The 18,404-nt window shown below is 39.3% G+C and overlaps 1 protein-coding gene across 2 annotated transcripts in view; it reads right to left on the bottom strand.

The window, feature by feature from the left end:
- Nucleotides 1-10,050, bottom strand: part of LOC103150710 (sodium-coupled neutral amino acid transporter 3-like) — a 33,751-nt gene extending 23,701 nt beyond the window's left edge. The window contains exon 1 of one of the 2 annotated variants that reach the window (XM_007570428.2): nt 9,591-10,050. The gene's annotated coding sequence lies outside the window, so the exon portion shown is untranslated. The remainder of the gene's footprint in view (nt 1-9,590) is intronic. The other variant, XM_007570430.2, reaches the window with a different exon arrangement.
- Between the last annotated feature and the right edge of the window lie 8,354 nt (nt 10,051-18,404).

Below are 18,404 nucleotides of genomic sequence, written 5' to 3'. Positions count from 1 at the left end.
TCAGCATCTTAACTTGTAATTTTAAAGCTTTTGATCTTAGCAATCCTATACCTGCTATAGTATGTCATGCAAGTCTTCAGTACTCACTGAATACGCGCCCAAACAATAAAAGACAAAGCATAAAGATATATGCTTCTCTTCCCTCTCAAAAAGCAATTTTATGCAGCTTAAAGGATTTCACTTCTCCATAACACTGCTGACAAGCAGTTAACGAACCCACCAGCTGAAATTTCAGCGAAAGGGTTCAGATTTGGGACCTCGGACACTCAGGATGATGGAGCAGATCAGATTAGAGATCATCTCACTGAGGCAGGAAATCAGGAATAAAACCCGTTCAGGTCATTTCGAACACTCCCGTTTAAAAATAGCTGCAGAGGAGAGAAAAGCTTGACCTTGCATCACGTCACATATAAAAAAAAAAAATAAGCTGTGTTTGAGTGCTTGTTGCATGTGCGACATAATTACAATGGCAGCTGCTTAAAATAAGCGGTAACCATTCTCTGAGAGCATCAAGCAGCCATCTGCCATGGCGTTCTGGTTCTTCGCACCAGGCTAAGCAGCGACAACAACACGTATGATGCCACACACAGCCACACGCAAGCATGACAGAGACGCAACGGCGAAAACAAGCTTTATGAGCGCAATCAGAAAAACAGCCAGAAAATAACCGTTCCAAAACATAAAGTATAGAAATTTTTGTATGCTTGCATTAAGAAAAATGAGTCGTGACAAAAACAACAAAAAAAACACATAAATGCATAATAAATTCTACAGGTCCTCAGTTCTTTTTACTTTTAATTTTTCATAAGAGGACAGAACAAAAACATGGATTTTTAAGTTAGTTTATAACTTATGAGCTAACTTATAATGAGCTTTGGTGCAGCTATTGTGCTAGATTAAATACTGCTTTGCCATCTCTATTTCCCTGCCGGTCTGTCCTCCCATCTCACTCATTCTCCCCCGCCTCCTCTGGCACTGTGATTAGCCAGCAGGAGAGAATAACAGATTAACTTCTGACTGGGAGATTTGTATTTCAGTCTGTGAGACACTCCGTGTCTCAGGGATTCCTATTAGCTGCCGTGAAACGCACGCGTCAGAATTTACATTCGCATACAGGACGTCAATCTGAGGGAGCATTTGAGTGTTACTCTCATGGAGATGATCACTGACTTTTATTTAAAGTCTTAGCTCAGCCGTTTCTCTCGAAATCACTGAGATGATGGTTGATTTCGCAAAAATCAATCATAAAAATTGAGCCTACGAAATAAACTTGTGAACACTGCTATCAATTTTTTTTTTCCAGTTTTTCAACTTATTCAGTTTCCTTTGCTCATCAGCCAGTTCTAACGAAGCAGAATCTCAACAATCTGAACAGCTGCCAACACTGCAGGCTTCATATGTTCTCTTGAATCTTGTTATCACATCACGCCGTCAGCTCAGAGTGAGATCTTTCAACAGTGAAATGTACAAAACACCAAACTGGCAGGATCTGAAGGAGGACAGCATTTACAAGGGCACAACCAAGAAATGTACATAGACGTCAAAACAGGTGAAGCTATTCCTTATTTCCATGCATACTATGCTTTAAAATAAAAAATGAGCACCTGGAATAATTATGAAAGGCCCAAACAGGCTCTAACAGAAAATTAGCTACTTTGATTTTGATTGAAAATAAAATAATGCATGATTCCTGTGTTCTCCGCTGATGCCTGTCCCTTGGTGGGGTCAGGAGGGGTGCTGGTGCCCATCTCCAGCTAATGTTCCGGGCAAGAGGCAGGGTCACCCTGGACAGGTTGCCAGTCTGTCGCAGGGCAACACAGAGACACACAACCATGCACACACACCTAGGGACAATTTAGAGAAACAGTTGATCTGACAGTCATGTTTTTGGACTGTGGGAGGAAACTGGAGTACCCAGAGAAAACCCATGCATCCACAGGGAGAACATGCAAACTCCATGCAGAAGGACTGGGGTGGGAATTGAACCCAGAACCTTCTTGCTGCAAGGAAACAGCTCTACCAACTGTGCCACTGTGCAGCCCCATCCTGTGTTCTGTTAATGGAAATATGATTATTTTTGATTAGAACTGGGGGGGAAAAAACTTACCTGTTAAATCAGATATGCTAAAGATAACATAAATGATGTCATATAAGTAAAAAGAAAAGTTGATGCTATATAAAATATATTCAAATGAATTAACTATCTGGTGTTGCATATTCAGTCCTGAGTAAGTGATGGAAACATTCACTGTAATCAGCTGACATCCGAACATTTCAATACTTTATCAATCAATTTGGATTCATATATAAAAGACTGAAAGCACATGAATCTTCGGACACTATAATAATTTTTACCCAGGGAACTAGGTCTTACATTTTGACGCAACAAAGAAGTTGCGTGTTTGTGAAAACCATCTCAGAGGGTTTTTTTAGTCTAAAGAATACGCCAATCTGTCCAAATTAAAACACTTCTGCAAGAAGAGTGGGTTGAAATTCCTCCACAGAGATGTAAGAGATTAATTAACAGTTATCACAAAGGCTTCATTTTTCTGGCAAAGCCAGGTATTACACTTTAAAAATTCTCTGGGGGGGACTCCTTTGAGTTTGACTTTGATATTCTTACTTCTCTGCACCAGGAAGCGCACACCCTACTTCAAATCAGAAAAAGCACTCTTTGATTTTCTCCCCCAGGCTTTGATGTGTCTGCTTTTCTGTCTCCTGGCCAGGACGGCGTGCAGCACCTCCAGGGTCACGGATCTTAACACCACGAGGCTAATCAACCCAGGAAAAGAGTGATAGATAGATGAGGCAGCACGGATTGTCTCGTGAATTGCCCTCGTGGGAACACCAGCACGGCGGTGACTCACTGAAAACGGGGGTTTATTTATAGCAGCACACGACACTTCCTGTCACTCTGGCTCAACTCTTAACACTGACACCCCGCAGACAAGAGCAAAACTGGAGCTGCATACATGAGGATGCTTAACCAGCTTCAAAGCAATGCAGTCGGGGCAAATACCTCCCGAGAAGAGTTTGGAGTTTAAATACAGGTGAATGACATGTTGCTGCTTTCATCGGCTGCACAGCGTCGGAAACCAAGCTGAGGTTGCTTTAATCCTGGACCGGTGGCTGAGTTTGTGACAAAATCCTAAACAGTAATGTGACTAGGTGGAAGATGCACATGTTAAAGCTGTTTAATGTTTAATGTAAAATGAATATTTCTGCAGCCTTTTTAAGAGGAAACGTTTCTATTCTGCTTCAGTGTAAGGTGCGGGCCGACCACACCGAACGCCACAGCAAACGTGAATAGATACCAAAGACAAAGAGTGAAATAAATATTCAGTTTTATCAACTATGAACCTGTGTTTAACAAGCACAAATAAAAAAGACAGATATTTCCAACATCTGAAATATCACCTTGTGTGATATTACCACACAAGGAAATATCTTAAAAGAGCAGACAAACAGAGAGCAGATATAATGAAGAAAAATAAATAAAAATGTCTTTATCACCTAACAGACTAACACAAGCAGATATGAAAGTACAGGAATAGTGAAGTGAGATATAGGACTGCTAAATGTGTGAGAAGAGTGCAAACAAATGCATAAATTATAAAATATTAGCCATTTATTTTACATACATACATACATACATGCTGTTAGTTATTTGTATAAATACTACAAATCTGTAGTAATTAGTTTTATTTCAAAACCATATTTTGGGTAAGAATATACTTCCTCATTCATCCAGTTGTCCCAAATAACTGGGAAAAGCTCTATATTTGGAAAAACAACCTACAGAGAAAACAGCGTTCAGCCAATGTGATGACGAATGGATATGCTTCTTCTTTTTTGCATAAAATGTATTTCTCCAACATGTCTTTTGTCGTAAATCAACAGCGATGATCACACTCTTCCCACTGCAGTAAAGCAGCAGTCCACAGAGCCAGTTTGCCAAATAAAGAGTTTTCTTCAGAAGATAAGGAGTTGCCTCTAACATTTGACAGGTTAGCACGTTTCTGTTCTCTCACAGCTGTGTCAGCAACCTTCTGTGATGGAGAACAGAGTGTTGGCTGGATGTGAATGTAATCTCAGCTCTGTGGATGAGATCACACTTTTTTTTTTCTTTTTTTTTTTCTTTTTTTTTTCTGTTTGTCTCTCTGTGAAAAAGGCAAGGTGATGAGTTCCCGTCTGGGCAATAACTTAATGCTGGCATGGTTAATACTGTTCTCTGAGCAAAATCAAATTTGATTCAGCTCTTGAAGGCATATGCCAGAGTTCTCACTGAGAGATAAAGACAGCTTGATAGTCGTAGTATGAGAAAACTCAATTGTCTCCCTCTCTCTGTCTTGAGAAGGCAGCAAGAAGACGTTTCTTATCATAGCTTTATGAGATTTAACCAAGTCTCAATATTACTGCTTTTCTAAGTTAAATCAGGGTAAATTTGTGTAATTATTTGAATAATTAAATGATCTGTGAGATTTTCAAAAATGTATTTCATGGACCCTTCAAAACTGTTTCAGAAAAGTTTTTGTTCTGCATGTGTTGGTTGACCTCAATGCTTTACAGAAAGTGAGATTAAGATGGAATATTTTATTTTCCTGGAAAAAAAAATTATATTATGAGTAAAACCATATAAAAAGAGAATATTACTTATTAGCTTTAGGGTGTTTAGTTAGCTCCTGAAATCACCGAGCTCAGTAAAATTTGTAATATGATCAAATATTTTTGAAACACTGAAACCAAATTCAGGCCATTGGAGTGCCTCAAATCAGTATTTTCTCCTATCCCCTGATCTGGAGTTCCAGCTGGAGATCAGTTCAAGTCCAAAAACTTTCTTTAGAGTACATTTAGCTGTCTGTGTTCTGCTTAGCCAACTTCCACTTTAAGACATGCCATTCTCTGTAGTGTCTTGAAATAATCAGAACAGAAGCATCTCATTGTGGCCTAAAGTTTTTGTCTGTTTGCCAAATAAAGACAGAACAAAGTACGTCAACTTTTTTTACAATTTATTTCCCATCTGACATGTAAAATTCAAATGACAGGTAAATCTGCAATCTTTCTGTTTTCTCAGACAAACTAAAATTTGTGATATACCACTGTGGGTCACAGTTTGGTAACTCATTATGTCCCAGTAGAAGTGTTAATACATGTAACTTTCACCATATTCCATGTACATCAGCCATGCCATACTTTCAACTTTAGGGAGCATTTTGTTTCACTTCTGACTGGGAACCTAGAAAATCCAGATTCCAAGTGCAATGAATCCAGTCACAACACTAATGTACGTTAAGCACATACAGGTGAAATGCGGTGAGGTCAGCTGCCTTTTCTTAGTCCTTCAGGACAACACGTTCTGATGGGAATCTGGAAAGAGATCAGGCTGATCGAATATGAACATGACTATGACAAATGTATTTCCAGCTATCATGAACAAATCTTGTTATATATGCCTGCCTCTTTCATTCAGCAGAAGCTGTAGTGAGCCACGGCTCAAGAAGATCCAGAAGTGACAAACTACATCCAGGCCCATTCTGTATGTAAGGTAGAAAAATTGGACTGAAAGTGAACCATCACCCCAACAGTTGCTGCTCATCACCACCCTCTTCAATGGCACCTCTGTCTCCCCTTAATCATGTGGCCCAAAACAAAGCGCCACACTTTTCCGTTGGTTCCCACCGTCCGTTTCTCTCCTGGTTCCTCCTCGTCACATGGGGATGGAAGTGGAGGACGGCAGTGCAGCGTGGAGACGAATGCTTTCATTCAGCTTGGAAGTACAACTTGAGCAGTGTGCGGCCACCGGCGCGGATATTGTGCTGCTGATTCTGTCACATGCCGCACGACCCGGCGGTCCAAATCCCAATCTACTGACAGAGAAGTCCTCAGCACACCAGGCACCCAGTGTAAGCAGATCAATGCAGGACTTAACAATCAAACAAAAACAATTAGGTACAATACTCGGCCACAAATGTGGTTAATGAATGAAGTAATTTGATTACACTTGGAGGTTGCCTAATGCTAAGATTTTTTTTTTTTTTTTTTTTTTCTGACCTGGAGAATTGTGATAGATTACTTTTCCATTGCATTTGTGAACACACTAATATGGTCCGTTATTCAGTTCCCCAGAACTTTAAAATACTTCCATTCATCCATAAATCACTGAACAGCTTACCATCAAAATAAATTAAAGATCTGCTGGAGTCTCAGCCTTCCCAGATCACTCAGGTCTTCTTGTTCTGGTTCTGGTTCTGGCTCTGCATCCCCAGAACCAGAACCAAACATGGAGAAGCAGCATTCAGCTTCCATGCACCACAAATCTTGAATAAAGTTCCAGAAAACTGCAAAACAGCTGAAATACTAAGTTTTAGAGTTGATTTTGAACCATCGTAAATGGAACATTGACCAACATATTTGATGAGTATTGATGATTTTAACAATGTCACTTGACAAAATGCAATGCTTGTTACTGGTTTTCACAATTGCTGACTCTATGGTGCGCTTATGATGTTTTTATGTGTTCATGACATAAAGCCCTTTAGACAGCCTTGCTGTTAATCAAATAAAGGTTTCACAAACTAGGTTAATAGAAAGTATTTATAATAAGGTGTTTTATGTCTTATTGGACTACAAGTAAATACTATCATAAGAATAGATGCATGTCATTTTTTTTTACACCACCTTACACGCTCTAAGTATTACATAAAACTCGAAAATATTTAATGATAGAAAGTTTCACTAAGTGGTTCCAATAAAAAAAAATCAGAAGAAAAGATGCTATTAAAGTCTGCATGAAGTATACTCATTCTGACAATTTTCAAGAGTAATGAAACTATCTGATCAAGAATATATCAACTAATACAAGCAAATGCAGCAGGACAACCTGTTGTAAAGTTTATTATTTAATCTATCAGATATATTACTCAAAACAGTGAGAAACCTACGGAGCAGGAAACCAGATCAGAACACAGGTCTCTGTGTCTTTAAAAATTTAAACACATTCACGGCAGGACATCCCTTTTCATCCTAAATAAAACTACAAAAGGGGAAATATCCTTTCATGGCTCATTTTCAATCTGCCAGATGTGAGTCAATATTACTGCACTATTTGAAGGTGGACATGAAGCTTTAATAACATCAGTCAAGAAGGTACAACCCCATCTTTGTATCTACTCTAATAATAAAGAAGAACGGGCTAGAGAAGAAGTCACTGGGTTTTTTCCCCCTCAAAACTAGCAGAACAAAACATCTCCCCACATTAACATTTTTGCTCATCAAAGCTCAAAGGCTCTGCAGCTACAATGGAGACATTATGAGTTCGCGAATAATGTGATTTTTCTCAATGATCCGGTAGGAGATTCACTGCACATTGACCATGTGACTCGATTGAAGCACGTCAAGCCGGTCACATACAAAAAATAATGTCCTGCCCCAGCAAAATAACTCTTTGAAAGAGACGAGAAGAACAGATCCAGGGCAGCATGTGGATCATAAGAGGCTCCAACCCGTCCTGAACTACTTTTAAAACTAAAAGCGGCTCATTCTAAAAAAAATTAAATAAAATACACACTGTTATAGTCTGACTGAAATTTGAAGCTGTCAACAAGGACAAGCAGAGTAACGGTACAACATGTAATGCAATATAGGAATTAAAATATCTATTTTAAAGTAAAAAAAAAAAAAATCCAACAATGTCACTTTCATCATACCAATATAAATGCATCTTTTCTTGTGACTAAAGCGCTACATCCAAATATATGTCTGCATATGACATGTTTCACAGAAGGATTTATCCCTTATTATTAACTTGGACTTGGCAGACCAAATGTGTCAATTCCTCCCACTGGCAATGAAAGATCACAAACCAAACATGAAGAGCAGATGGCACCTGTGGCCAAACTGTGAGCCAGCTGTGGAAACCTAATCAGTGACTTGCAGTTCTGGAAAAATAGCCAGTGTGAAGCTGCAAAATCCAAGCATGCCTGTCATTGAATGACACGAAATCAAATTGATTTCTGACAGGAACAGGCTGATCAGTGTTTTCTTTTTTTTTTTTGCCATTAATGTATTTGGATAGAGTTTCAGTGTCCTTTTTGCCCAGGTCAAACATAAATCTTTGCGACTAAAATGTCAAAGCTCCAAAAATATAAAACATATGACAAAATCAGAAATCATGTCATCAATATATTCCGTATAACAGGTAAACATTGAAAAAAAAAAAACATTTACATAGTTTTTATATGATTACATAAAAAAACTATGAAAAGCAGTACTGATCAGAATCCAAAGAGAGAAAAATATCACTGCATGTCAAAGTCTGTGGCCGCAGTTCGCTGAATGAAAGGCAAAACTTTTCATCACTCTTCAATTTTTTTTCCAAGTAAAAACAAACACAGCCCAAAATTTAATTGTATTTGTATCATGACTTTACACAGTAGACAAACACAACATGGTGCATGCCTCTAAAGTCATCATCCGAATGGGGTCAACAGTTTGCTGAATCACCTTTGTTGCATTCAGAGCTGAGAGTTTTTAGAAGTGGGACTCTCCCAGTTTTACTGACAGCAAATTAGATGCAGAGAACCAATGAACGTCAGTTTTCAATGTGTTATTAAAAAACGCTATACACTTTATAGGGGTTGCAGTTTCATTCATAAAGCTCCATTTAGGAGAAGGTACTTCAGTTAGTACTGCTGCACTGCATTTCACTCAAGAACTTAAGTTTGGGTTTGTCTTGAAGAAAGAATTAGATGGGACTTCGTGTAGCTTTCTTTGAAAAATAGTTTTCTTCTTCTAAATTTTACATAAATGATGGACTTGTAGAGCACACCAACTAATAGTTGCCGTTTTGGCAAATGCCAAGAACCACCTGAGCAGTGGTTCTTGGCATCTCCTTTTGATAATTTTTCATTGTCATTTGGCAGTTGTGCCATTCTCTTTCTATTTTTTTTCCCCCATGAAACTGGAAAAAAAAAATATTTAGTGGTAACATTGCAACAGGGTGGTATGGACGAATACAAACGTGCATCACACTTTTGGTATTTTTATTTATGATAGATGTATAAAACTGTGCGACCTTTTCCTCTGACTTCTCTCTATAAACTTTGTGCTGACATATCACATAATATCCCACTTTAACACACTCTGTGTTGTAATGTTTTTGGGTGTCAGTACCACTCTGAGTCACAGTTTGGCAACTCATTACTTATGTTGCCAATAGATATTCAATGGTAAAAAATAAACATTCAACTGTGAAAGAAATCATTGCTGATAAGCCCCGGGGAACAAAGGCGACATAAAAGGACACCGTGTGGTATATAGATTCATCTTCATAATGAAGTGCACCATGTTCGCAACTCTTTAAATAGCTCTGCAACACGGTACGACTCTTACTTTGAATGGACAACTGGTCAGCCTTGAACGGAGGTTGACGCATGTGGCATACACAATAATTTAAAAATAAAGTGTATATTTTTTTTATTTTTATTTATTTTTTTTAATTTTTTTTGCACTAATTCTACCTGTCATGAAACACCGACAAGTCTTACATAGCACAAATACATCAAGGTTAACATTCATTCAAGGTCTCTTACCAGGGAAGTAGCAGTGCCCTCTTCGAACTCCAAATATCTCCACGCAGCTTTCGCCTCCGCTCGCAGCTCGGCTCTGTCTCGACCTTCTTTTCTCGCCGCCTCTTCTGTCCAGCGACACGTCCCAGCACCTTCCCTCTCCCCAGCCTCACTGTCATGTGTTTCCCCGGTAAATTATCCTAGTAATCTTCTCCGAAGTGGGATGTGAAGAGTGCTCCGGGTCCGCCTACCGCACGCACAGCTGATGATGCTGGAAGTGTCAGTGTGTCTGTTGCTTAGCCGGCCAGGCGCGCGCAGGAGCGCTTGGCACGCGCCTTTGTAATCGTTTTGGAACGGACTGTTCCGTCACGAAGGCTGAGCGCGCGGAACGTTTTGGAGAATCGCGGCCGTCTGTTCACGTCGTGTTGGTGGCATCTTGTGCAGTTAAAGTCGCGTTTGAATGGGAAATAAAGGGCAGCGCATATAAGCGCGTGGACGTCAAGCATATTATATGAATTCATTGGAGAAATTGGATGAGTGCCGCTTTAAGAGCACGCAAAAATCGAACTCTTACTTTCATAATAATAATAATAAAAAAATAAAAAAAACTGCAGCGTCTCCATTTTGACACGCCATCGGTAACGTAAACAGCTGCCCGGGCCATGTGCCACCGCTGCCGCTTACGCACACAGGACGGACAAGGCTCGCCCCATTTTTAGGTCATATGCCGGCTGCGCGTTTTGATGTAACATCGCTCCGGGGATCGGGGTTTTTTCCGCTGTCCTCCAGCTCAGGTTCGCTGAGGAGGACACTTAAACGCACCTTTAGTGTAATTAGATCAGGTGTCTTCCTGTGTAGGCCTTTTTAGTCTAATTTATAAGAAAGCTTACACAAACTTTAACCATTTCAATTGACTTCCTATGTGGGAATGTAAAGATCTTCTCAGAAAGCAACGATAGTTTTATTTATTTGAAAGAGCATTTAACCGGGGCTATGAGCTGAACATTTGTTCTGAGATTAAGCCTCTTTGTTGAGAAACAGTCTTGTGCATCCCACAGCAGGCTGCTATGTGATGACTATCCCTACTCCTTCAGAGCTGGAGTCCTGCATGCTTTAGATGAGCCCCTGAGTCAACAGACGTTCAATAAGCTTCTGCAGAACTTGATGGCATACAGGGGAAGTAATTCAGCTGGGTTGGAGCTGGGACACCAGCTCTCAAAGAATTGAGTTGGTGTCCGTGATCTGGACGAGGTGAAAACGACTTGCTGAAGTTCAGATTGAGGATCAGAATGGGGAAGAAAAATGAATTTTGCTAGTTTAAGGAGAGCAGAATTAAGACTGCAGTCCACACAACTGGACCAAAACTGGACAATAATAGATGAGGGTGAATGGGGGAGGGGGAGTGAATTGCTTGGGCCAATGATTCTATATTTAAAATGTATCATTCAGCTCATATGGTGAGAATTTGGCATAAACGACATGAAAACATAGATCAACTAGTTCAGATTGGTGGCGGTGGTAGTGTCATGGCCTGAAAGACAGTCTTATAAACTTTGAGACAACACCAAAAGAGGATCACTTAAATACTAGAGACCTGTGTGTTTGTTGTCTCCAGAAGAAAAGAAAAGACTCTTTGCTTTCCACATCTGAAAGGAGATCATTTTATTTTGGCTGTAGTCTGCTCTGTTCTTTCCTCTTTTTAACAAGGTGAGTCTCACCTTTCCTCACCTGCCTGTCAGCCTAAAAGATGATACATGTGCAGTTCCCTTGAGTACTCGATATCAGCCAAGGTCAATTCACAACACAGGGTAGCCATAGAAACTGGGCATCACAGGTGTCTATTTCACAAGTAAGATAAGAGCTGAGAAGAGATACTTTAGCTAAATGAAGCTGGAGCTGAAAAGAGTCCTGCTCAGGATTCAGATGTTACCAGAAAACTTTACAACTGTGTCATTATATTGTTCTTTTGAGCGAGGTGCATTGAAATTGTCATGTGTGGTGGTTGCGAGGTGGTGAGGAGAGACGCAGAGGCCCAGGTTGTGATAAAGATGATGATAAATTTAATGAAGAAAGCTCAACAGTCCAGAACAGGCAGCACAGCAGAGAGTTAGCACACAGCTAATTACCAGTAGCAACTGAAAAACTAAGGACTGAAAAAGAGAGCTAAACCAAGACAGGACTTTACAGTTCAACTGTTATGGCAGGCAGACAAACAACTTAGGACACCTGTCTGACAAGGACCCGACAAGAGACAGAGACAACAGCTGGACTTAAATACACAGGGAGGGTAATCAGGTAACTAGACACACCTGGGAAGCAATCAAGGGGGGAAGACACAAAGACAGAGACTCAGGACAGAAACTGAATACAGAAAACTCTGAATACAGAAAACCCTTAAAAATAAATACACAGAAACACGGATCATGACAGAAATCAGTTGGCCATATCCTTAAATGCAGTAAGAAATAAATTAACATAACAATATAAAGTAGAATAATACATTACAAGGCATTCTGTTAAACTCATCCCTATTGGCAAGCGATGAGCTCTAAGGATATAACTGAACAATGACAAATTTCAGCTCTGATTAGTTTATGCAATAAACAATGAAGCAGAGGTGCAGATTGTTATCTTTACTTTGATGGTGTTCACATCTGAATCAGAGGACAGGCAGGAATCAGAGCAGTTAATTAAAGACTTGTATAAAAGCAGTCTTCAAATGAGAGGTTGCTATGGATACCTGAAACCTTTGCAGTGGCATAATTTGCAGGAGTTAACTCACAGTGAACATGAGAGAGTTTTACTTTTTTTTTTTACCTTCATCCTCGCTGTTTAAGGGGACAGATAAACTGTGGTCTTGGTTGCATCGTTATAGCTCTGCCTGTTTTGTGTTTAAAGATGTGGGTGGAGTGGTGCTTAGGCTATATAAGCTTGTTTCTGTCCAACTACTCCTTTTCATTCAAAACCTTTGTCTATAAGATTCATTTTAAACTAAATTAATGAAATAAATAATTCACTAAATTTGTTGTAATACTGACTTCCTCAAGAGATCCTTGAGGATCACTAGCATCTACAATCACTCTTGAGTATAACTCTGAGTGCAGGGGGCAACAATATTTAAGTTTCTTAATTGAACTGAATTGAGTTTTTTTACTTCATTTTCTCTTCATCTTTTGAACCTAAGCTGTGATTTGATGTGAGGTATCTCCTCTGTTCTCAAGTGCAAAACATCATTGGCACTTTGACGGATTTCATCAAGATTTAGGCAATCATAGAGAGGCTGTTTCACAAGTTTGGCCTTTCTGAACTCCTTTTATAATTCTGTGGAGCTACGTCTGTAAACTCTGTTGTCTTTTATGAACGGAGGCTGGGTGTGTCCTTTCCTGGGGAACAACAATACTCACTTTTACCTTTTCATCATTAAAGCCCTCGTTTGAACCAAACAGCGTTCCCTTTGGTATTTAGATTTCTATAATTAGCTAAAGCTTTGTGTTACCCAAGGCTGTGTTGACCCCAAACACCAGGATCACAAAACAACAACCCTGAGGTCACTTCAGTCCTCACAGGCAGGTTTTCGCATTTCTCCTACAACTGTACTTTCAAAATGCAATTCTTTCTATGCTACTTAGAATAGTTATAACATTTAAGGATCCTTTAGTAGTATATTTACCAAAGCAGTTAGTGGCACTTTGCCTTATCTTTGGGTTTTGCAACATTCTGATGTTTCAAAGTGTTTAATTCACTGGTGCATTTTAAATATTGCATTATTTTTGTCACAGTAAGTGTCATTCCTCAAAAGCATTAAAAAAAGCAAATCAAGCCTTTTCTTTTTAACCAAAGCTCACACACTGCTCCACATTGTGCACAATGTAGCACAGCCCTCTGAGCAGCTTTGCTTTCTGAAACAATGGTGACTTTATAGAGGTCAGGCCATCATGTAATAGTGGCAAGAGCTTAACTAAAGTATTTTTTTTTAAGTAGATTACGAACTTATGAAGGCAATTCTTCACTAACATAAGGAGGGGGGTCAAAAATTGTCATTTCACATGTTTTGAATTCTGTGTTTGATTCCAAGTAGCTTCTCTCACAGGCGCTGAGCTTAGGCTGTGTGCTCCACAGCACTGCGGCCCTCACCATGCATAATTAGGAGCAACAGGAAGAAAAGATCTTGCCACAGACCACTAAGCCCATTCAGTGGATTTTGTTGAACACTGCTGGATGACGATGCACTCAAAGTCAATTAAGGTCAATCTACTGGCGCATTCATCATGCAGGGGAGTGGATGGCAGTCACCGAGCGATTATAGCTGCCATGTGGTCCTCTCACGGATAAGCGATAAATAGTGGCGCTGTGGAAATTATGTGGTTATGTAATTACCTGAAAACTGGTCTCAGTGAATCTACTCTGGGGTCCAGAGGCAGTATAGTGGAGGAGCTGTTTGTTAGTCGAGTGTGGCTATAATTTATGGTCGTCGCAGGGTAAATATTGGCCAACAATGAATAAACGCGACACATGCTGCTGCCGGGGGTGCAGGTGTCAGTCAGCTTGTTTTATATTCACTAAATCACGTTAGTACATTGCCAGAAAAAAAAAAAAAAAGGTTTTCTTTTAAAATAGGACACAGAAAATTGGAGCACGCTTTTGTTTTTATTAGGTCACAGCAAAAGCATCTTTACCCTTCAAAATGTCGCGGCCAGAACCTTAGCCCACACCAGAAAAATGGATCAAGTCTCACCAATGTCAAACTTTGGGGCTTTGGAATTGTGTTGTCTTTCATGTTCAGTTCATTCCTTATAGAGCCCTTGTATTTTATTATTCATATGTATTTTATTCTGCTGTGACTTGCAGTCCGTGTCATTTGTTTGATCTGGTTTCCTGTTTCTTTGTTAGTTCTTTGTTCGTAATCTGTTGAATTTGAGTTTCTGTGTACTCCTTGGTTTGTGTGTCTGCTATTGTTCACTTTTGTTAGTATCTCAGTGTTTTAGCTACACGCACATCCAAGCTCTCTCCCATCTGCTAATTAACTCACCTGTCTACCATTCCAGTTACCAAGCTGCCCATCGACTTTGATATCATCTTTAGGCTAGAGGCATCAGACAAAGGAGGTTCTAATGTTGGGGATTATGGCTGCCCACCCAGGGCACCACAACCTAAAGAGCACCACAAGGACTAAGGACAGAAAATGTATCTTCCACCTGCACCCTGCAAAAGCTTTCTATTAATTATTTAAACATGCAGCCAATAAGGAATAACTACACCCAATAATTGCTGGTCCATGAATTTTCTTCAAAGAAAGGCTGGATTTCTGGGCACCATTCATGCAGGAACTGCTGCTAGCCTCAGAGATGAATAGCATGTTTTCAGAAGTAGCACATATTTACCACCAAGTCCACTGACCCACCACTGAAGTTTTCTTTGTAAATTTTGGCAGAAAACATTTAGGCAGAAATGAATGTCACCAACAACAGATGTAGAACAAATATAACATTTCATTCTCCTTGCCTGCTGATGGCGGTTAAAGAGGATGCTGGAACCGATTGCATGGCAGTCTGCTCCAGGGGCAGCTGTGGCTCCCATGTAGCTTATCACTCTTACTGTGTCAATGTGTGCATGAAAGACTGAATGTAGTATGAAGCACTCTGGAGTCCTGTCGTCTGGACAATGCGCTACACAAATGCATGTCGTTTGCCTTTTATTTTTATTCTTAAATGTTAGGCTATGCTGGAGTTCTCAGTCAGATTTCCCACCGTTAGATTAATTTCAGACAAATTTCATTAGGTGCATAATCTGTTTCCCTGATCCAACATCATGAAAAAAAACAAAAAAAAAACACACATTTACAGTTTGTGTAAATATTACATAATGACACAGTCAGCTAGAACAATCAACGAGTACAGTAGCATATATCGAGAGGAGACATCTGTCATATAAGAGAGTTGCTATTTGTTATTCTGTCCAGACTTCAATCATTCCAGAAAGTTTGTACAGTGAGAGTTCACAATGTGTCCTCTCTCCTACACATACAAACACATACTTGGCCCACCTGCCCTCTGTCCTCTTTTACCATCAAAGAGGCTTTACTGCAGCACACACCAACACGCACAGCAAAGACAAAAAAGCCCTGGACGTTATTCCGCTCTGCGGGAGGAATTCCCTCAAGGAGCAGTCTGGCTGTTCCAGAGAGGAGATGAAACATCAGGGTCCAAAAACTGAGAAGAAGGTCAGTGTGTAAAAGGGTTCAGGCAAGACATTTAAGCTTTAGGTAGATTTCTTATGTATGCTATTACACTTAATTTGCTTTTCAAATTATATTCGGTTTCATTATTTTTGGTCCTGTTCACAAACATAACAAATCTGAGGATGTTATAGCCTCATTTATATGAAAACATTTGTTTAAGTAACCTGATCATACATTTTCAGTGTAATTACAACAACTTTGTTACATGGTAGTGTCGGCACATCTGCAGCTACAAAAAATGTGCAGTATACAACACCATCATTATTTTATGTGTAATGAGTAAGACATTTGCATAAACATTAGCTCATAGGTTTCAGAAATCCAAGAATCTGTTTCCAATCTCTGAAGGTTATTTCTTTAAATGCAAAATCAATCTGCTCAAGTAAAAGCACCAATAATAATATTGCTCAGATTAAAGAAAAACAAAAGTACAGTGTAATAAAAGTATTCTTACAAGTACTTTTATTACAAGTACTTAAGGTTATTCAAGTGAATGTAACACATGGCTATTATTTAGGATATAAATTTAATGTTCTGAAACATGTCATCTAAATTCCACAGGGTTTTAATATTTGCTTCAAATGGTATTTATTATTCAACACACACGTCTGTAGTCTTCAGCAAACTCAAGTTTTGCTCATGTTTCCCATCTGCATCGGGATAACACACTTACTTTCTGCTTTGTTATCACTTTTTGGTGAGTAATATGTTTTAATGTTCTTCTAGACAACTGTGTGTGGGAAAACTTACTCTCCTGATTTTCAGGCGTCAACCAGATTATCACAATTAATAAAATAATCTCTGGCGCCTATTGCACAGTTCTGCAAGCATCCACACTAATAGGCTGTGATTTTTTTTTTATCATCATTACTAGTATTATCTTTGTTTGGCTGCCTTCGACGCAACTTAAGTGGGGGGTGAAAATAACTCAAAATCACAGATAGTAGACCAATAATCATGAATCTGATTTACATGTATATCTTTTTTGTCAAGAGATTGCTTGGTGCAGACGTCAATCTGAACAACATCCAGTAAATAAACATCTGACACAATAATGTAGTCTGACCCACATAGAGAAAATGTGATCCAGCATGGTCTTTGCCTATTTGATAAATCCAAGCAAGTTTGTTTGTAATAAAAAAAGAAAATATATTTGTTCTCAGCTTTTATTGTTTAGGCTTGCTCTTCCTTTGTTTTTTTAACATTCCTGCCAATCCTCCTAAGGGTGAGATTGCAGAAAGTATGTAGAGAAGTCAGATAATACAACCTGTAATAAAGCCAAATGCCTTATCTTATGAATGCTAAGGTTTAGTAATAAATATAAACCCTTCCCAATGAATGTGCAGATGTTGAGTTGCTCAGATATTGAATTCAGTTTGTCTCTGTTTGGCCAGCTGGTCTGAAGGTTTAAGCAACTCTCCTCCATGAGACAAGTGCGTGTTCCTCTGTTTGAAATGTGTTTCTTCTGAGTATAGTCTTAGATGTATTTCCTTTTTGATCCCAGAGGAAGGAAAGGAACACAAACATTTTGGTTTCGGAGAAACATAAAATTGTACAGTATGTTCTTAGGATCAAGGAGTTCAACCAGAAAAGTGGCATAAACAAGAACGCAAAGACGACTGATAGTTTGCTAGCTTCTGGTATAATTCATGCTCCATCTTTTAACAGCCTTCTTTTGGAGAAATTGTGGAGTCTGATTGAATTGGTTGGTTTGTTTAGTACAGACCCTTCTTCCAAAAACTGTTGAGTAGCTTTTCGCTGTTAGGGCTTTGGGAAGACAATTACATAACCTTAAACCAACACTTTGAAGTTTTACTTACATTTGTCCATAGAGACAATGTAGATGCTTTTTGGGAAGCATTTTATAGTTAAATGACATTTGCCTTGACAAAAGACAAAATTCTCAAGAAAAATGTCTGAAACAGTCAAGTTAAGACTTTTGACACAAGAACACAGTCATAGCTCTCAGACATGTAGTCTGTTTTACTACTAGTGGTGTTGATGCATTGCACAATATGGATGGAATAATGAAGAAGAAAGCCTGCCCTCATAACATCAACTTTTCCTCATAACATTGAGGGAGGTGGAGGACACCTGGACACAACTAGATGTTTCCACTGGGGAATAACTCCTTAGACCATAAAGGTTTGGAAATGGATGAATCTGTTGCAAACTACAGCTGTGGGGGAACCAAACAAAGCCTGTAAGCAAGCACATCATGATGAAAGTGATGATTTGATGGGATAAATAGTCCGAAACGTCCAGGGATGGTAGCTGCAAAGTAATGCAATACAAATGGGGAAAAAAGAAATTGTATTGGAATGTATTGGAAAACGGGAACTGGAAGACTGGCACCAGCAGGAGAACCAGATAAAAATAGAAAGCATAAATATGGGAAAGAGTGATTACAGGGGAAAAAGCAACAGGTGAGTCTGATGAACCGTGGAGCAGCTGTGCAGGAACCATGACAACCGAGGAAACGCTGATGTTCTGAGAAAATGACACCAAGAGGAAGGCGTCATGAATTCTAGCAAAAGCCAACTAATAAGATACAGGCGCAACAGAGCAGGACGAGCTTTCTAAGTGTGATATGTGATTGA

Source organism: Poecilia formosa, unplaced genomic scaffold (assembly GCF_000485575.1).
Source record: "Poecilia formosa unplaced genomic scaffold, Poecilia_formosa-5.1.2 Scaffold260, whole genome shotgun sequence".
Lineage (NCBI taxonomy): Eukaryota > Metazoa > Chordata > Actinopteri > Cyprinodontiformes > Poeciliidae > Poecilia > Poecilia formosa.
The sequence above is the reverse complement of the archived record's forward strand: the minus strand, read 5'-3'. Positions and strand labels throughout refer to the sequence as shown.